Genomic DNA, 19,243 nt, shown 5'->3' with positions numbered 1-19,243 from the left:
CAGCAAAAGGGAACTCTAGGGGATACTGGAATACCTAACGAACCAGCTAGTTGGCAACCCAGCTGCAAATTTCAAACCACTCCAGGATCTCTTAGAGGAATCCAAGTGGCAATGGACCAGGGTGCACGATTTGAACCTCATGTATAACTGGGCCCTAGTTCCTGACCAACAACATGAGGCATATCAAGCCCTAGGAAACGACGAGCAGTTGGATGACAAGGATTCCAACGAGAAATACGAAGACTGCCAATCCTTCAGTGAAGAGAGCGAGGGTGAAATAGATACCATAGAATACGACACTGAAGGACCAGAAATTGAGAAGATACGAGCAGACGCCAAGCCACAGGGAAGGCCCCTAGAATAGAGCGAGGAGACATGTGCATGGAATGTGATCACGCTTGGTTGGAATGCATAGGAGCCATAGACCTTGAGCAAGCAGGCCTAGCCCAGCCAGGAACGACATCAATACTTAGGACTGAATCACCATCTGAATTGCGGCCACCAGGGGAGACCACCTCTTCTAATGAAGATAGAGGGTTTGACTCTGAATCGGAAGTTATTTCGGATAGTGATCCAGAAATCCCTAGGCCACCCATGACCAGACGCACCAAGGGGGACCTACCCGTCCACCTGAGGCGCAGACGGTTAAGGCAGGAAAAGGCAAAGCACCCCAGGGATACACGATCAGAAGAATAGCAAAAGCCGCATGACCTTCCTAAACGCTTTACGAAATTCAAAAAAGAGGATAGGATAGTAGTTCTGTTAGGTGCCAAACGTCAAGGGCAGATGAGCGAACCAATCGAAGGACCAGCCAAGGTCAAGGAGGTAGACCTAGCCCAGGAAGGGGAAATACCCCGACCAGTGTTCATTGCCGATGACTTGACTGGTAAAGAAGAAATGAGTATTGTCGCTCTCTTGCGGGAGTACATAGACGTGTTTTCCTGGTCCTTAGAAGAACTACGGGGGGTAGATCTGAGTGTTGTGACTCACAACATACCCATGACGACGGACGCAACGCCGGTCAAGCAGCGACCGTACCCTATGAATCCAAAAAACGCTCATGCTGTCAAAGAGAAAATTGACAAGCTGATAAGAGTGGGATTCATTTACGAAATTGAGCACAGAGACTGGGTATCACCCATAGTCATTGTGATGAAGAAGAACGAAAAAATCCGAGTGTGCGTCAATTACAAGAAAGTGAACGCTGCTACGAAGAGAGACAACTATCCATTGCCGTACACTAAGCACATGCTTGAGAGGGTGGCAGGCAAGGAAGCTACAGTTTTCTGGATGGCTTCTCAGGGTACAACCAGGTGCAAGTGCATCCTGCCAACAGGCACAAGACCGCCTTTGCCACTAAGTGGGGCGTCTTTGCATACATAGTCATGCCCTTCGGGTTGACCAATGCCCTTGCCACTTTCCAACGCCTCATGTGCACCATCTTTAAGGACATGCTTTGCAAGGAGTTAGAGGTCTTTGTCTATGACCTGCGTGTCCATTCGACCTGGATCGAACACTTAGACAAACTTCGCGCAGTCTTTGAACGGTGCCACTTATATCTTCTCTCCTTGAACCCCTTGAAGTGTCAGTTTTGGGTAAAGCACGGATGCATCTTAGGAGACGTGGTGTCAAAGAACGGCATTGCCACTGACTTCTCGAAGGTCAGGGTTATTGTTGACCTTCCACCCCCAATTAATTACAAGGGAGTTCAATGCTTCTTAGGCCATACAGGATACTATCGGTGGTTTGTGCTGAACTATGCGCTGATTGCCAGACCATTGTACAAGCTACTGATTGTCTTCAAGTGGACAGAGGCATGCCAACGAGCATACAAAGAATTGAAAAAGGCTCTAACAATATCACCAATTCTACGATCCCCAGATTGGACCATTACCTTCCACGTGCACATCGATGCTTCTAAGTTTGCCATGGGGGTAGTGTTGTGCCAACCTGGTGAGCACAACTTAGATTACCCAGTGAGCTTTGCTAGCAGATAACTCACTGAGACGGAGATGAACTACTCGACAAACCGAAAGGGAGCGATTAGCCATGGTGTTCGCTGTGAAGAAATTCCGGCATTATCTATTGTCCACATCCTTCATCTTTTTCATGGACCATCAAGCCCTGCTCTATTTAGTGAACAAACCTTGTGCTACAGGGCGCATAGCTCGATGGCTCCTTCTGCTCCTAGAGTTTGATTTCTCTGTGGTAGTACGAAAGGCATCGTTGACGAGTTACCTGAGGCCCACTTATTCCACCTGTCTAGTGAGAGAGACTTATTTAAGGCTGATCTAACGCCGTATTGGGTAGATGACATAGTCCAAGTGCTTGAGCACAGACTACCTGAGTGACCAATAGAAAATGCCCGACTTAGGCTCTTGATCCTGAAGATCCAGCCCTACCAGCTGATTGCAGGCCAACTCTATAGGTTGGGGCAAGACAGATTGCTGCGTAGGTGCGTGTGTAAGCATGAGATGCACGATGTGCTCTCGGAGGCGCATAGCGGCATTGCGGGAGGACACTTTAGCAGAGACACGATAGCACGAAAGGTGCTGCAGTCTCAACTATGGTGGCCCACACTTTTCCACAATACCAAGCAATTCGTCAAGCATTGTGATGAGTGCCAACGGACAAAATTCCCGATTCGTAAAGATCAAATGGAGTTGGCCCCAATTATTGCTCGCCAACCTTTCGAAAAATGGAGAATTGACTTCATAGGACCCATCAATCCTGCGGCGTAGTACTCACAAGCCAAGTACATCGTAGTGGCCACAGATTACCTCACGAAATGGGCAGAGGCAAGAGCCACACAAAAAAACGACGCTAGAATGACCGCCAAGTTCTTATGGGAGCAAGTGATCTCGCGCTTCAGTTGCCCCATCGAACTGGTTAGCGACCAAGGCACTCACTTCATCAACGAAGTGATAGCACATCTCCTATCCACCTTTCTCATCATCCATCGCAAATCCTCACCATACTACCCTCAGGCTAATGGCCAGGCAGAATCAACTAACAAAATTCTTATCAACTTCCTGACTAAAGTAGTCTCAGGCTCACGTAGCGACTGGGACAACAAGTTGATGGCAGCCTTGTGGGCCTACCGCACAGCTTATAAAACGGCTATCGGCCAAACCCCCTTTAGGCTGACCTATGGAACTGAGGCAATTCTACCGTTAGAATTCTTCGTTCCTAGCCTGAGAATAGCACTCCAAGAACGATGGGAAGGGAAGGAGGCATGGACGCAATGCCTGGTCGAGCTGGAACGCCTATCAGAAACTCGTCTTCTAGCCACCCATGCGCTTATCTGTGAGAAAGCCCGACGCAAGAGCTGGTTCGACAAGCATGTCAAGTAGCGCAAATTCGAACAGGGTGACTTAGTGCTCCTTTACTTAGTTAAAGGGCATAAGCAAAAAATGAAATTTAGAGGTCTCGGACCCTTCAGGGTTTGGGCAATCAGCCGAACCGGCAATGTCCGAGCTTGAGACCCTAGACGGTGAAGGAATAGGCTTCTTCAATGGCAGTCGTGTCAAGAAGTACTTCCCTCCCACTCATCCTTTGCATGAGCCACAAATGTTAAAACTGCCAATCAAAATACGAGCAGCTACAATCACTGAAATCAATGAAGATGATGAGGAAGCCGTAGAACCCGCTTACCTCCGTGTCACGGTCACTGCCAAACAAACATGCGCTTTCACCGCCTTGATCGATGAGGTAGCAGACTTCAATGTCTTAACCCATGATCATTGGATCCAACTTGGCAAACCACTACTTTAACCCACAACTGCCAAGCTAATCCCATATGGGGCTCAATCATACGCACCTCTCGGCAAGTGCAGAGTCGCCGTTTCTATCGAGTTTGAGACTGTTCCAATGCTTTTTTACGTGTTGCCAAGCGCTACAGATGCAGGTACGGAGTCATTGCTAGGGCGAACCTTCAAAAAGCAGACTCACTGCAATCTTGATTATGAGTCGCAGCGCATCCACCTAGCAATTGGCAACGTGCACATTGTCACAGCTTTCAGCAAGGGTTGTGCGACACTATCACCGTCCGCAAAGCCACCGATAGAAACATCTATAGGCATGACTAAGGAGGGGGTGGTGCACGATTTCCACTCCCCGATTTCCATAAACCGCAGCCCGCAGTGATCAAAGCGAAGACCCAACAGCCTCGCTTCCAATGGGTGCCTAAACAGCCGCAACAACCACCTAGGAGTTGACGCGCCTATCCGCATAAGACCCAGACCTCTAAACCTAGGAGGCCAAGACGTAATCCCAAGAAGAGCCGCGTGGTTAAGCAAAGATGGGTCCCTAAAGCCCTCTTGCATGCACAAGGCTACTATGAGGGAAATGCCTCACTGTGGATCCCTAAGGTCCCCACGGCCAAAAGCACTAGTCATAAGCCACCCTCACGCTTGATCAGCCCACGTCCCCCAACACCTCAAAACCATAGGCTGCAGTGCTCTCCAGAGCCCCAGCCATCCGACTCATCTACGCTTCGGCCCAAGAGAGTCGCATAAACCTATTGGCACAAGCAACAGCCACCATCACAGGCTGCATCATCTGACCAAGTCAATCCGACTCTCCACAGCAAAGCTGACTGCAGCAGCCTAGCTGCGGTGACTGACCCTAATCTACCCATCTTCCAAACAGCTCAATTGCAGGCTCACGGAAACTCCCAACCGCAACGATGCATTGTCAAGGCCTCTAGCTCTAGCAAACCTCGACCGCCCGCCGGCCTTATGCCCTCCTATGAACGGAAGTCATTTCTAGCACTCGCCCCGCTGACCTTACTGAGGACACTGGAGATTATGTGGTGGACTGCATTAAACGGCTCGATGCCACCTTCGTGTCTCTAGCCCTCAGCTATGACCTCTTGGACTTGGGTCTATTAGAAGAACCCTTTGCAATAGAAGTGCGCAATATGCCTTGCTCTTGGGAGACTTTTGAATTCGCATTTGCAAAAGCTTCTTGCTCTGCTGAGTTGCTCAGCAGTGAGATCTCCAAAGAGCAAGCCATTAAACAACGTCTCATCACATCCTACAATCAGCGAACCACTTCGGCTATCACTGATTAGGACATCACCGAGTTATCCAAGCTCGCTGATACAGACTCCACGTTTTTGAAGCGTTGGTACACTCTTAAGCTGCAATGGAAAGTTGAGGGGTGCCGCATAATGACCAACGCTGAGCAGCGCCGCGCAATCAAAACAGCAGAGTACGACCCCACCTATGTCGTGCCAACCTCGTATCAAGTATTAACCACTCTCCATGGCCAATCCATGGAAGAGCACATCAAGGGGCATCCCTACCTTGACCGCCTCTGAACAGAGGAAGAGCTCCACGTTGCAAGTTGGGTCGATTCTGGCGATCTCCTAACCGATGTTCTGACATACATCACGCATGTCAGTATCTGCCCATTCGAATTAGACAAAAAAGCTCAGCTAGAGTATAACCCCAATTTCTATGCTTGGCTCCTGTACAAATAGACTGACGCCCTTTATGCTGAACGCCCTTGGCTCTCAACCTCCAATCCTGGGACGAATTCTTCTCGTTCCAAAGGGGGAAGGGGTAATAAGGTGGAATCTAAAAAGTAAACCAAGTATGAAACATCAGTTAAATTTGAAATGCAAGGGTAAGATGTAATGGTAAAAGTCTAAAAAGAAAAATTAAGGCTATACTCAATAAAATCTGCTACGCTTTTCTTCTTTCAGCAAGTTATTTGTCAAAAACACTAATAGTGGAAACGGCTGAACTTGCAAGTAGCGATCATGGCAAGCTAGGACAAAGTGGGCAAGCTCCCCTTCTCGGAGGAGGAGCAAGCGAAGTATGGCCTCACAGTGGAGACGAGAGCCTTCAACCAGTTGAAGTTCCGTCACATCTTCAACCTTGAAGACGTGGCCATTGAAGAGCCGACAGTGCGCCAAATCATCGATCCGTGCCATCTGCAGAAGTACCTAGACGCAGTGGGCCAGAGGGTGGACTACACCCAGTGCGTTGACTTCTTGCGCACCTTTAATAGGAACAGAGGCACCATCACAGTGCGCGAGAATGAAGCCACCAGGCAAGTGCAAATCGAGCTAACCCCGGAGTTGGTGGAAAGGGCACTAGAGCTGCCGAATACGGTGGAAAGAAAGCCGAAAAGGGACATCTACGCCATGTTGGGGATGGACAAGGTGAAGGTCCATACCAATGATGGGATTAGCCTGGCAGACATCCCAAACCCAGAAATCCAGCTACAGGCAAAAATGGTGCACGCTTTGTTCTCAAGCCAGAGGTACAACAGCATAATGAGCCGGATCAACATACCTCTCCTCGACAGCATTGCGGCACAATCGCTAGACGAGGTGAACCTTAATGGGTTTGTGAGGAGAACCATAGAGGCTTCGGCTAAGGCCCTAGCAACAGGAGGAAGAGCCGCTGGAGGGGAGTCCCCATTGTCCCGATCAACCCGCAAGGCATCATCCTCCAAATCCGCAACCATAGGGTTTGGAGGTGTCCTTACGGCCATCATCCAAGAAGCACTAGGGCAAGGACGAGAAGAAGAAGACAAGAAGGGAGGCGACGAAGGAAGTGACGACTCACTGTCACAATCCCCACCTCACACAGAAGAGCAATGAAGGTTGTCAGATGAAACAGAGACTGATGAAGACGAATAGGGAGAGTCCCAGGGCAGCCCATAGAGGCACGCAGAACAACGAATCAAAGCCCTGCATGGAAAGAGGGAAGAGGAGCGCAAGAAGAAAGAAAAGGAAGATCTGGAGAGGGCTCGAAGGGAGTCAGACAGGGATGAGGAGGAGAGAAAAAAGAAGATTGAAGAGGACTTGAGAAGGAAGGAGGAGGAAGAAATAGCGCTGGCTACCCGTTGCTCCATTGAGGAGCAGCACAAAAGAGACGAGGAAGGCGCAGAGAGCCCGCACCGAATAGAGGCACTTAGTTCTAGTACCAGTGTGCTGGAAATCACACTCCCGCCCCCAACAGAAGGAAAAGGAAAAGAACCGATGATGCCAACTCCCCCCCTCTTCATACCTTCCATGCCAGCCACTTCTATCATGACAACACCCACCACCACCACCACCCAAGGCTCCACCCCAAAAGTCGATGAGAGCAATGTGGTCACTTGGCTACAATTCCTGGTGGAGCGGGAGCTGGCAAGAGAAGCGGGCGTGGGCACCCCAGCATCAGGAGTCAAAAGGGCAGCCACGGCTCATCTGGAGCCAAGGCCGGAGCTAAAGAGGCAGAAAACAAAAGTTGCTGTCCCCACCACCATCATGTCCCATCCCCCATTTCCAGCAGGCCAATACGACGAATATGTTAAGGAGCTGCTCTGGCAACTAGAAAGGGCCAGGGAAGAAAGGAGAATAGCCGTGGAGGAGCTGGCAACAGAACGAGAATCACGAGCCGCTCTCCAGCTGAAGAAAACAAAGCAGATACCATAATACCAAAGGGAGATCGCTGCGCTCAAGGAGGAAGCCAGCAATAAGGATGCAGAGGAATCAAAGGCCCTAAAGGAACGTGACGCTGCTTGGGAAGGAAGGAGAAAAATCTTGATAGAGCGTCTCAACGGGGAAAGGGAGACCAATGCTCACCTGCGGCGCAAGAACGATCAGCTCTCTACAGTCAACCTGGAAGCACAAAGCCAGCTTGACAAGATCAGACAAGAGGCTGCAGAGCTGGACCAATTAAGAGAAGAGCAGGTGCGAAGGATGCAGGTGAAGCTAGACCAGCTCAATGCACAAATCGCCGATGAATGCCAAGAGCAGTCCCACTTGCACCGCGAGCTCGAGGCCCAGCAGCAACAATTCATGGCTATGACCATCCATCAGGGGGAGAGCCTGGAAGATATGGAGAAAAGAGCAAAAGAATGGGCTGATCACAATGAGGGGAGAATATGGGACTTGGCACGCTAGCTGGCCAAAGTCGAAGGAGATAGGGTGCTGGCTGAGAATCAGGCAGAGACGACCCAGCTCCACTCCACCAAACCGGAAGGAAATGAAGCCAATGATCAGCTGACAGAAGAAGCTAACCATTGCACGCAGAGCTCTAACAGCAGGCCTGCACGTGCCATTGCAGTTAGGAGGCCCGTTGCAGAGCCTGGAGGAGCAAAGAAGATATCTTGCACAGGTAGGCCTAACGGCGCAGGAAATAGACGAACTCAGCTTCACAGAGGCGAAGGCACAAGAAGACGTGCAAGCAGAAGGGGGTGAACCGGAGTTTGATCTGGGACCTCAGGAGGAGGAATACGTCCCACTACGCCCTCAGCCACAACAAGAGGAAGTGCAGCCCCCTGACACATTTGCTGAGAGGAAAGCAACCCAGGCTAACCGCAGGAAAGAAATGGTAGAGAAGGCAAGGAAGAAGCTGAATGTTAGACCTATTCCAAAACAGCCTACCCCTCTCCTACCGTGCCCTCAAGATCCCCCTGCTGAATTCCATGCCGAGTTGATTATCTGGGAACAACAGGAATGTAACCATGACCCCTTCGACTTGAGCTTTGAGTTTCCCGCTACATTAAACAGATTAATGCCCATTCAACTTGTAAATGACATCATCGCTATGGGTGCAAGGCTCAAGACCAAGTGGCTAGCAGAGCGAGAGGCCAACCCAACTGCTTGGGGAGCCGAGGACTGCGAATTTTGGCAGGATAAAGTCCTCCAGGTGCCTAGATTGGTGGAAGGCTATAATTGCCAAGCCACCTGGAGAAGACGCATTTTTAACGTCAACCTTGACGCATGGATGGCATTTTGTAACACCCTCCCTTCTGAGAGACACGACCCCACTTTCATGCCGTATCCTCGAAGGGTAGGGGTCAACTTTAATCCGTCCATCCACAGTAGGTTTGACTTTCCCATTATCTATAACGCCAATAGCACCTCCCATAGGGACGCCCTTCTCTTTACCCTCCCTGATTTGTACAGCTCTATAGATAGATTTCTTAGTGAGTTCACCTCATGTCTTGACCCTGCCTTATAACCACTTGTAATTATCTTAGACTAATTAGGGTCCTAGTCCACCAAGAGCCCGCACCTCAAGAACGCCACCTCCCACCCCTCTACTTCGACCCCAATGCCATAGATAGTAGCACCATGACTCGCCTCATGATGCACGCTTCTCTTTTGCCATCCTTCTGTGTTGCACTGCTCGAAGATATGAGCGATAGCAAATTCACCCAGTGCAACCACCCCTTCCTTTCCACCACCACTCTCAAAACCCACCTCAACCTCAAGGGCTACTTGTTGAGTCGTAGATTCCTTAACAAGGCCCCCCGCCCTCCGCCATCCCCTACCTGCCATTCGGATGACGAGGAGTAAACTCCCGTCATGCCCTTGTATCACATGTATCCATGTATAAGCCTCTTTATATTTATTATAATTATAAAAAAAAATAGATGAAGAAGAAGCGAGCCACAAGACAAAAAAAAAAAGGGTGAACTGGAAAGAAGAGACGACATCAAAGCATAGCAAAGCCAAGGGATACATCTACCATTAAGTAAAGATAAGCGGTGAGACCTTCGCAAGATCCGCTTGTAACCCCCCCTTCGCCTCGACGTGCATCACCGTCATTGCACCTAGGGTTCTCCCTAGCCCCTTCCCCACTTCACACTTAGGGCACATCAAGGGCAGGACTTCCAGACCTGTCACCCTAAGACTTACACCGCACTTCCAATGACACACGAACTGGGTCCTCAAGTGTGGGACATTACCAAGGGCTTACCCAAGGTTAGACCCATCTCCCAGTTCCACTGCCACGGGCACCACACACTGCACGGCGAAGCAGACACACCCTCTAGGGAGTGCACAACTTTTCTTGTAGCTTATGTTCAAGTCTCAAGAACTGGCTACTCCACTGAAGAGGATCATCCACAGCATCCTTTAATGACCAAAACTTTTTTCCTATACCGGTGTCCAGCCATCTGCCTACTGATGGCCACCATGATTAAACCAAGCCAAGATAGATCTGCCATTGGCATAGATATTGGAACCTCATCTTCCAAAGATGCATGTCCAATGCCTCAAGATCTACGGATCGCTTATTGATTCCACAAGCCTGAAGATCTTCAACACAGTACTGAAGACCTTCAACTCAAAGATGAAAACCTTCAAGTCAAAGACAAAGATCTTCAAATCAAAGACACAGATTTTCAATGCAACCAGAGTTCGGGGGGGCTTCTCCAGAATAAATCCTTCCAATACCATCCTCTTAAGGAATTGCTTATTGCTTCAAGCGTTTCTGATACTTGAGGGATGATCGGCTACATAACGGGCGCCACAACTGCGTGAAAGATGCCAAATATCTTCATAGAGCCTAAAGCATGCCGGAATCTCTACTGGTCATCGTCCTTAAACTCTATCACCGGTCATTCACCCAACCACCTTGAAAGCAGTGTCTTCCACCTACCTGTTCCGCCTAGTAGTCGACCTAACTAGCCACTACGTCCCACTGCAGTGCCATGGGACTGGCAGTTAGCTAGGAAGGGGGTAATGTTACCGTGTTTCCCGCAGCACAGAGGAGTGGAAAAAGAAAAAAAAAAGAGAAATAGCAAAAAAGGCGCAGGATAAAAGCAGAAAAAGGCGCCTTGACTGGTAACCAGACCCTGAAAAATTTAAATGTTCGGGCACGACCTTCAGAAAGCCTCGATGTCACCCCAAGACAACAAAAGAGTAAAAGGGCATACCATTAAAATGTGGGAGCGCCCCCGAATCCTTGTAAAAGAGCGCCAGGCTCGCTCCTGTGCAAAGTGTACGCATTAGTTGGGAATAGGATAAATTAGAATGGTGGAAAATGGGAAAAAGGGCCTAGGCTATGGCCGGCCATGTAAAAAAGGGAAAAGGGGATGACCGCCCAAAAAGAATTTAGGGCTTTGTATATAAAGTTGAAAAGTGAATGAGAAGCTCATTCTTTGGTGCATGGCAAAAAGAGTATTCTTCTTCCTCTCTTCTTCTCTCCTTCTTGCTTGTGTGTGCTCATGAGAGAGGGAGTGTGAGAGTGTGAGGGAGTGAGTGTGTGTGGGAGTGAGGGATCAAGACGGTGAAGCTCTTCACCATCTCCTCTTCTCTTCTTCTCTTCTCTTCTCTTCTCTTCTCTTCTCTTCTCTTCTCTTCTCTTCTCTTGCATGCGCGGCTATGGAGGATGGAGCTTGGAGATGGAGGAGGCTTGAGGATGCTTGAGCTAGCATCAAGAATCGTGGAGCTACCGGAGTGCAAGAGAGAGAAGGGTACTCGATCAAGCATCAAGGTAAGCTCACTACACTCGTAGGATCGACGGTACGTCGACTAGGTGAGAGATAGCCATTAGAGCTCGCTAAGAATGCTTGAATAATAAGCGGTCCGTGGGTCTTGGCGGTTGAGCGAAAGCTCCCACAACGTGGGTGTAAGCTTTCTCTTGTCCATTTAAGCCATCCTCGCGTTTCATACGTCATGCACATGCACATGCATGTTATAGAACTTTGAATATCCTCTATGACCTTTAGCTGCAAGCTTCAAGTAAATAAATAAGTTAAAGTGAAAGAATCTCTTTGAATCTTCCAAATGTATGTGTGTCTATTGGAACAACATATTACAAAGTCGAAATGTTTAGGGTAAACAATGTTTCCCAAAAAGTAGTCTAAAAGCTGAGTTGAACAATAAAACTTCAAATATAAATTCCTTGAAATATAAATTTTGTTACTTGATAGTGAGATGAAAAATGTTGCTACAAGGTACTAGGTGAAGGTACTAAGTAATTGGATACCACATATTGTTCTTTGAATGTTATAGCAAGAATATGCACGTATGAAACATGATGGGTGTTAGGTTTCTCTTGTCCATGTGAGGCATGTTCACGTTTCATACGACTAAGACTTGCTATTATTATGTTGTGACGTAAGAAACATGATTGGTGTTATGTTCACTTTTTTGAGTGAGGCCTCCTTGCATTTCATACAACTTGAGCCTGCATTGTTTCCCTTGTGTCATATGAAATGCGATATGGTGTTAAGTTCCCTGGTTTAAAACGTCTCTTCATGTTTCATATGGCTTGTGCATTGTTTGATTGAAATTGGATTTAGACTATGTGATTAGTGTTTGCTTGCTACTTAGTGATTGTAGATAAATTGATATGAGAGATATGAGATCTTTGCTAATTTGGTTTTGTTTTCTTTTTGGGATGTTTCAGATGGCTAGAACTAAGGCCATTGCAAGGAAGCAGAAAGTTGATCCTAGAGGTCTTGCTTCAAAGATCCATCAGTTCTCTAAGCCTTCCAAACTTACAAGGAAATCAACTCCAAGAAGAAGGTTCTCACTGTTGCATGTGAGGTGCCTTAAGGAGATTAGAAGTGCAATGAAGTCTCTGAATAATGCAATTCCAAAGCTGTCTTTTTAGAGGCTCGTCAAAGAATTCCGTGACAAGCATAGTCTACATAGTTTTAGATGGACTAGGACATGTCTCAATTGTATTCACGAGGCTACAAAGGATTTTTTGATTGAGTTTTTTCAAGATTCTTATATCTGTGCTGCATATGCAAATATGCTTACTCTTATGGATAAAGACATGATAATTCTTAGGAGATTGAGATACAAGTTTTCAAAGGTCCTTGAGCCAGTACCTCTTTCTGATGTGGAGGCTTTCAATATTTTAAATGTGCCTCCATATAGAAAGAGGAAAAATGATATTGGTCTGAAGGTTGAAGATATTTGAAGAAGACATAAAAGTGTGACATATTCTAAAGAATACATGTGGAATTACTTACCAGGAATCTCGATTCTTATGTCTCTTGCACCTTTTTTTCTGAGTATTTTTGGTATAATGCATTCTCGTTGGAGGAAAATTCACCTTTACGTAGTCGAGGAAGATATGACATCTTCGGTACACCTCCTTGTTCCACTATTGCTCAATCTAGTGATCCTTATATATGAGCTACTCCTTCTTCAAGTGCACCTAATCCCTATATTTCCTTGGCAAAGTTGGCAACATCCCCTTCTCAAATTGCCTATACATGAACCTACCATTCATAATTGTATTACATATAGAGAGCACATTGACAAGATACCATTGTAAATATACTTCTATAGAAGGATACAGAGTTACGCTTGTAGAAAAGTCTCCATGCTACTAACTTGCATGACTTCTAAGACTCAATATCATCATTTGGTTTGAAAATTGTCGCCAGATAGGGGTTGCCGGGAACCCCTTCTGATTAAAAAAAGTCATAAGTTGCCTCATCTCTCTAAGAGGACTTATGAAATTTTTTTTGGCTAGGAAGGTTGTTGATAGCTCCATGTTTAGTGAATAAAAAATTTAGAGAGGACTTGTAAAAAAAAAATTCAACAAGAAAGGGTTGCTAGCAACCCCCTGTTCGGCGGAAAATTTTTTTCACAAGTCCACTCAAAGAAATGATGGAGGAGACGTGAAAAAAAAATTCATTTCAAAAAGGGGTTGCAAGCAATTCTCTTCTCGATAAGTTGCTAGCAACCCCCTTCTCGACCCAAAAAAAAGTCAAAGCAAGTCACATAATCTCTCTCTCATTTGTCTTTATCTCTCTCTTCGATGTGTTTATATCTCTATTTAGTAATTAACTAAAAAATAATCAGTACTTCAATTATTACCTAAGCAATAAATTAAGTAGTGCATGCATGTATGCGCGTCTCTCTCTCTCTCTATGTGTATGTATATGTATGTGAATGTGTTTGTGTATGGCCCTTATCTTCATTTCTCATTATGCGTATCTCTTGTAACTCTCTCTCTCTCTCTCTCTCTCTCTCTCCATTAGGAGTCAATAGAGTCGAGAGAGAAGAGAATATATATATATATATAATTTTTTATGAGAGAGAAGAGGAAAAAAAGTTTTAAAATAATGTTTGGCAAGAGAGAAGAGACAAAAAATAATTATTAGCTAGGAAGATCAAATTATGTGTATATTTGTGATATGTTTTATGTGAGACATAGTATTTTGAGACTTTTTGAATGAACTGTATTGAAAAGTTTGGACCTTATGAACAAAAACCAGTCCTTTCTTTTGGATTTTTTTTCCTCCTAACATAGAAAACTAATAATTAACATAACGTACAATGGCTATTGTCTTTTGCATTGTGCATTTGGTAAAATAAAGACCTTATCAAATATTTTAAAAAGTTTTATATTATTGAAATTATAATCAAAATGTGACTTTTTAGTCTAATTATACTTGGGCTGAAAACTTTTAAATAGAGGAATTTGATCACAGCGAGAGAGAGAGAGAGAGAGAGAGAGAGAGAGAGAGAGAGAGAGAGAGAGAATGTGTATGTATATTTTGATAAAGGTCCAAAGTTATTAATGTAAGAGAAGCCCAAAGGTAGTATTATATTATTATAGGAGAGAATTGTTATAATTGTTTTAAGCCATGCACAGAGAGAGAGAGAGAGAGAGAGAGTGTGTGTGTGTGTGTGTGTGTGTGTTTTAATGTAAGAGAAGCCCAAAGGTAGTATTATATTATTATAGGAGAGAGTTGCTATAATTGTTTTAAGCCACGCACAAAGAGAGAGAGAGAGAGAGAGAGAGAGAGAGAGAGAGAGAGAGAGAGAGAGAGAGAGAGAGGTGTGTGTGTGTGTGTGTGTGTGTGTGTGTGTATGTGTGTGTGTGTGTGTGTTGAAGATCCAAAGTTATTAATGTATAGGAAAGGCCCAAATGAAGTATTGTAATAGAAAGTTAAAAGAATTTTTTGGAGCCACACACACACAGATATATAGAGAGAGAAAGAGAGAGAGAGATAGAGTTTGTGTGTGAGTATTTTGATAAAGATCTAAAGCTATTAATATAAGAGAAGTTCAAAGGTAGTATTGTGATGTTATAGGAGAGAGTTGCTAGAATTTTTTTAAAATCACGAGAGAGAGAGAGAGAGAGAGAGAGAGAGAGAGAGAGAGTGTGTGTGTGTGTGTGTGTGTGTGTGTGTGTGTGTGTGTGTGTGCGCGCGCGTGTGTAGGTGTGTAAAGATCTAAGGCTATTAATGTAGGAGAGGAGTTAAGGTAGTATGATAGGAGAGAGTGCTAGAAAATTTGAAGCCAAAGAAGGGGGGGCGCTGGTGCCCTCTTCTTTGGCTTCAAATTTTCTAGCATTCTCTCCTATAATACTACAATACTACTTTTGGGCCTTTCCTACATTAATTTGAAAAAGGTACCTCTCTATCCAAACTACTTTTCACATTTCTTTCTCTTCTCTCTTATCAATGATTTTTTAAAAGACACATCTTTCCTGTCTCTCATCAATAATTATTTTTTTTTCCTCTCCCTCTCTCTCATCCAAAAGTTATTTGTATCTCTCTCTCCTCCCTCTCTTCTCCATTGAGTCTTAAAACCCTTCCATTGAAATTCCTTACATTCAAAGTATCTAGAATATATTTTTTATTTTAAAGATTAGGCAAATCATTGATGAATTACTTAGTTAAGGTGGATCAGAGTTTATATGAGCAATTATCTTTAAAGATATGTCTTTAGTTCTCTAATATACATTAGACAAACCTACCTTGATTGCTCTCTCTATGTGTATGTGTGTGTGCATGCATGCACACGTGTATGTGTGTGTGTCTCATTAAGAACTTGTTTCTATCTCTCTCATTAATATATATACATATATACATATGTATGTGTGCATGTATTAGAAGTCTTAACACTTGCACATGCACATATACACACATATGATTAGTTCAAAGAAATATAACTATATTTTATAGCCTATGAATATTAATATTTCAACAACATGATGTCAACTTAGCAAAGACATGCACAATGAGAGACCAAGATGATGGTCTCTCTCTCTCTCTCTCTCTCTCTCTCTCTCTCTCTCTCTCTCTCTCTCTCTCTCTCTCTCTCTCTCTCTCTCTCTCTCTCTCTCTCTCATTAAGCATATTGACTAAGCATCAAATTTATACTTGTTTTCACCAATTAATACCCCTTCTTGCCACCATAATAAATAATCCAAAAATGTGCAAGCTTTAATAATGAGTTTTTATTTTTTAACCAATGTTTGATAAGATTGCTAGAGCCATGTATAAAGAAAAATGTTTAGTGAGTATTTGGAATGGATGTAAATGAAGATATGTTTATACATCAACCCATGCTTACTGAAGAGAACTTACATCTCATATTTGGAAAGAGAATAGCTTTTACAACATTGCCCATAGTGTAACAAGCAAAGCAAAGACTTTGCTAATTATTAGAGTAAATGCATTTTATTTTGTTAAGAAAATACAAACATATCTCGCTTTGGTTAGCTATGATTAACTTTATGATAATGTTTTACTGTCATTATCTGTCAATTTGTAAAACAATAGTACACTAGCTAGAGATCAACATAATATGAATCTAGATCCAGATTGCTTGTAGAAATTGTTTTGTATTGTAAATATGTGAGAGAGAGAGAACTACTTACAAGTAAAAAATGAATTATTTGTTGTGATACATGTCATAATCCAATGTAAAACGAGTTCTATCAAACCTAGAGTACTCGCAAAAATACTTTTGTATTGCAAATAGAGAGAGAGAGAGAGAGAGAGAGAGAGAGAGAGAGAGAGAGAGAGTTAAAGAGAGAATTGTTCGTTGGAACACATGTCACAATCCAATAATGTAATATAAGTTCTATTGATTTGGAGTGCTTGCACAAATGTTTCTATATTGCAAACATGAGAGAGAGAGAGAAAGAGAGAGAGAGAGAGAGAGAGAGAGAGTGTGTGTGTGTGTGTGTGTGTGTATGTGTGTATGAGTGAGTGAGTGAGTGAAGGTGGTGGCAAAGATAGTGATGGTGGTAGAGCTAGCGATGGCGGCAGTGGTGTGGTGACGGTGGTAGTGGCGGTGGCAATGGTGGTGGTGGTGGTGGTGGTGGTGGTGGAAGTGGAACTGGAGGTGGAGGTGGATATATCTAAGGCTGGAATAAGTGAACTATGTGGAATAAAAATAGAGGGGTTGCAAAAAAAAACTCGCTTCTTGCCCTTCCCCTTGAAGATATTACGCATGTAAAGGACACAAGACAACATGAGAAAGAGGAAAAGGCCACATTAGACCAGGGAGATAAATGGAGGGAGTATAAAAGAAAGAAGGAAGAAGAAAAGGAAGCAAAACAACTCTCACCTTTTGAAGAGGAGTTATCTACCCTTCTTAAAATGGTTGACCCTAAGGGCTTCAATGTTTATTACTTTTTACTTGGTGATATTAATAAAAGATCTGATATGGTATTTTTGGACTTTGATTGTGTTTAAATTCTCAAGAATAAAGTGAGAGAAGTAAATGACTCGATTCTTCTTACTGGGATGAGGTATAGTTTGCCAAAATTTATTTTTACTTACCATATTTTCTAGCAATAGACTTTCATGTTGATGCATACTATCTCCATTCCTTTGCTAGGTGTGTAATCCATGACAAGTGCTTTTGACCATTGGTTCAATCCACTCGACTTTGAATATTTGGAGCTTGTTCTAATTCCATAAAATGAAAAGTAAGTAATTTTATATTTTGTTAGATTTTATGAGATCATGTTTTGCTAGATTATTGCAATATTTTTGTTTTCAGTTCTCATTGGAGCCTAATTGGAATATACTTTGTGGAGAGGCAATGTTTCCTCATCAATTCTATGAAAGGAAGCCATGAAAATGCCAAGTTGTAAGTTATATAATCTAGGGTCTCCTTGATATTTTGATCTTTTTGTTGCAGGTACTCTAAATATTTTGATATTTCTTTTGTAATAACTCTAAATTTTATTGCTTTTTTGGTACAGAGTTGTAAAAAGATTGCTTGAAGTGCTAGAGAAAAGACCTCCCATGTCTTCTAACTTGCAACAATGCAATATAGACAAGTTGCGTTAAGGTCTTGATTAATATGATTGGAACGTACAAAGAAAATTTATTCAAAAAACTACCATAAACAAGTTTCTTAGTTTTACTTTATATTGTTGATTGCACTATCCTCATCGGGATGATAGGTACTCTTGTGGCTGGAGAGTAATTGTAAATGCTAGAAGATGGGTTCAATTTATTTATCTCAATGTTGATAAACTTATAAAGGTAATGTGAAACATACTAAACTTTAAGATACAGTTTTATTGCAAAATAGTCTATTGTAAAAAATAACAATGAACTAAAATTATTTTCTTACAAATGTATGATAATTTACAAGGGATTGCTATACAAGTGAGCATGTTTGGTATATAAGAACAAATCTCATGAAGTATATAATGGTCAATTGTATACAACCGACAAGAATGGATAATAGTGGGGGCTTGAACATTGAAGGAGAGGAGGTGCATGTAACTACAATAGGTGAAGCTATGCCTTCAACACTCAAGGCAACCAAAGCATCAAAGATAATCAAAATGGCTCCTAGAAAGGTTGTTCCTTCCCCTAAGAAAAGTTCTCAAAAAAAGTAGCCTTGCCTCAAATTGTAACCCCTTGTATACAAGTCATGGAGACACTTGACAAAACTTTGTACATGTATTTTATATTGATAGTAAAGAGATCTTTTCTTCAATATCTTTGCATTGTATAATCTTCTCTCTCCTTGTTGATATCTGTAAAAATATATATGTTACAAATGTTTATTAATAGGAAGTGAAATAAGATATACACCTAAGCGAATATAATATGAAATAAAAACTTACTTGTTTTTTATTAAGTTGGAACACAAATGAGTATGGAACACACCTAAGCGTACATGATGATCTAACCTTTAGGATTGCAATAATGTCCTCATTGTACCAAACATAAAGATCCACTATAGGATCTTTGCTAAAATTATCAAGATTTTGGTCTAAAGCAACCAGACTATTGCAACATAATGCCATCTACTATAATAAAAGTTAAGGATGAAATTTTGAGTAGCAATCATATATTTACAAGCTATAGATACTTGATCTATCTTATATATAATTTTCCCTTCTCTCCTAGTATCCTATCCCTCATCAACAAATTGTATAACATGATCATATGTTAGTCTCTTCACTGAAAGCATAGTCTTTGATTTTCTTATCTTAGCATTAGAAAATAAGTCAACAAATATATTAATAGGCATGAACAAAGTAACTTTGCTTAGCCTACTTGAGATACTAAGTTTTAATGCTCTCTATATCTCAGAAAGTATTTTACATCTAGTAGCTGAACTTGGCAAAGGCCACTCAAAGCTTGAAAAAACTGGCAAAGAAAGGGGAAATATTGATCCACATTGGCTACGATGCATGGGGACAATATAAAAATAGTCATAGAAGAATATTCCATTCTTTGCAAGCTCTGTCTTTTTTCTACCTTTGTACAT

Source organism: Lygodium microphyllum, chromosome 30 (assembly GCF_053477565.2).
Source record: "Lygodium microphyllum isolate KBCC chromosome 30, Lygodium_microphyllum_v1.1.10, whole genome shotgun sequence".
NCBI classification, from domain to species: domain Eukaryota; kingdom Viridiplantae; phylum Streptophyta; class Polypodiopsida; order Schizaeales; family Lygodiaceae; genus Lygodium; species Lygodium microphyllum.
This window is presented reverse-complemented; position numbering follows the sequence as displayed.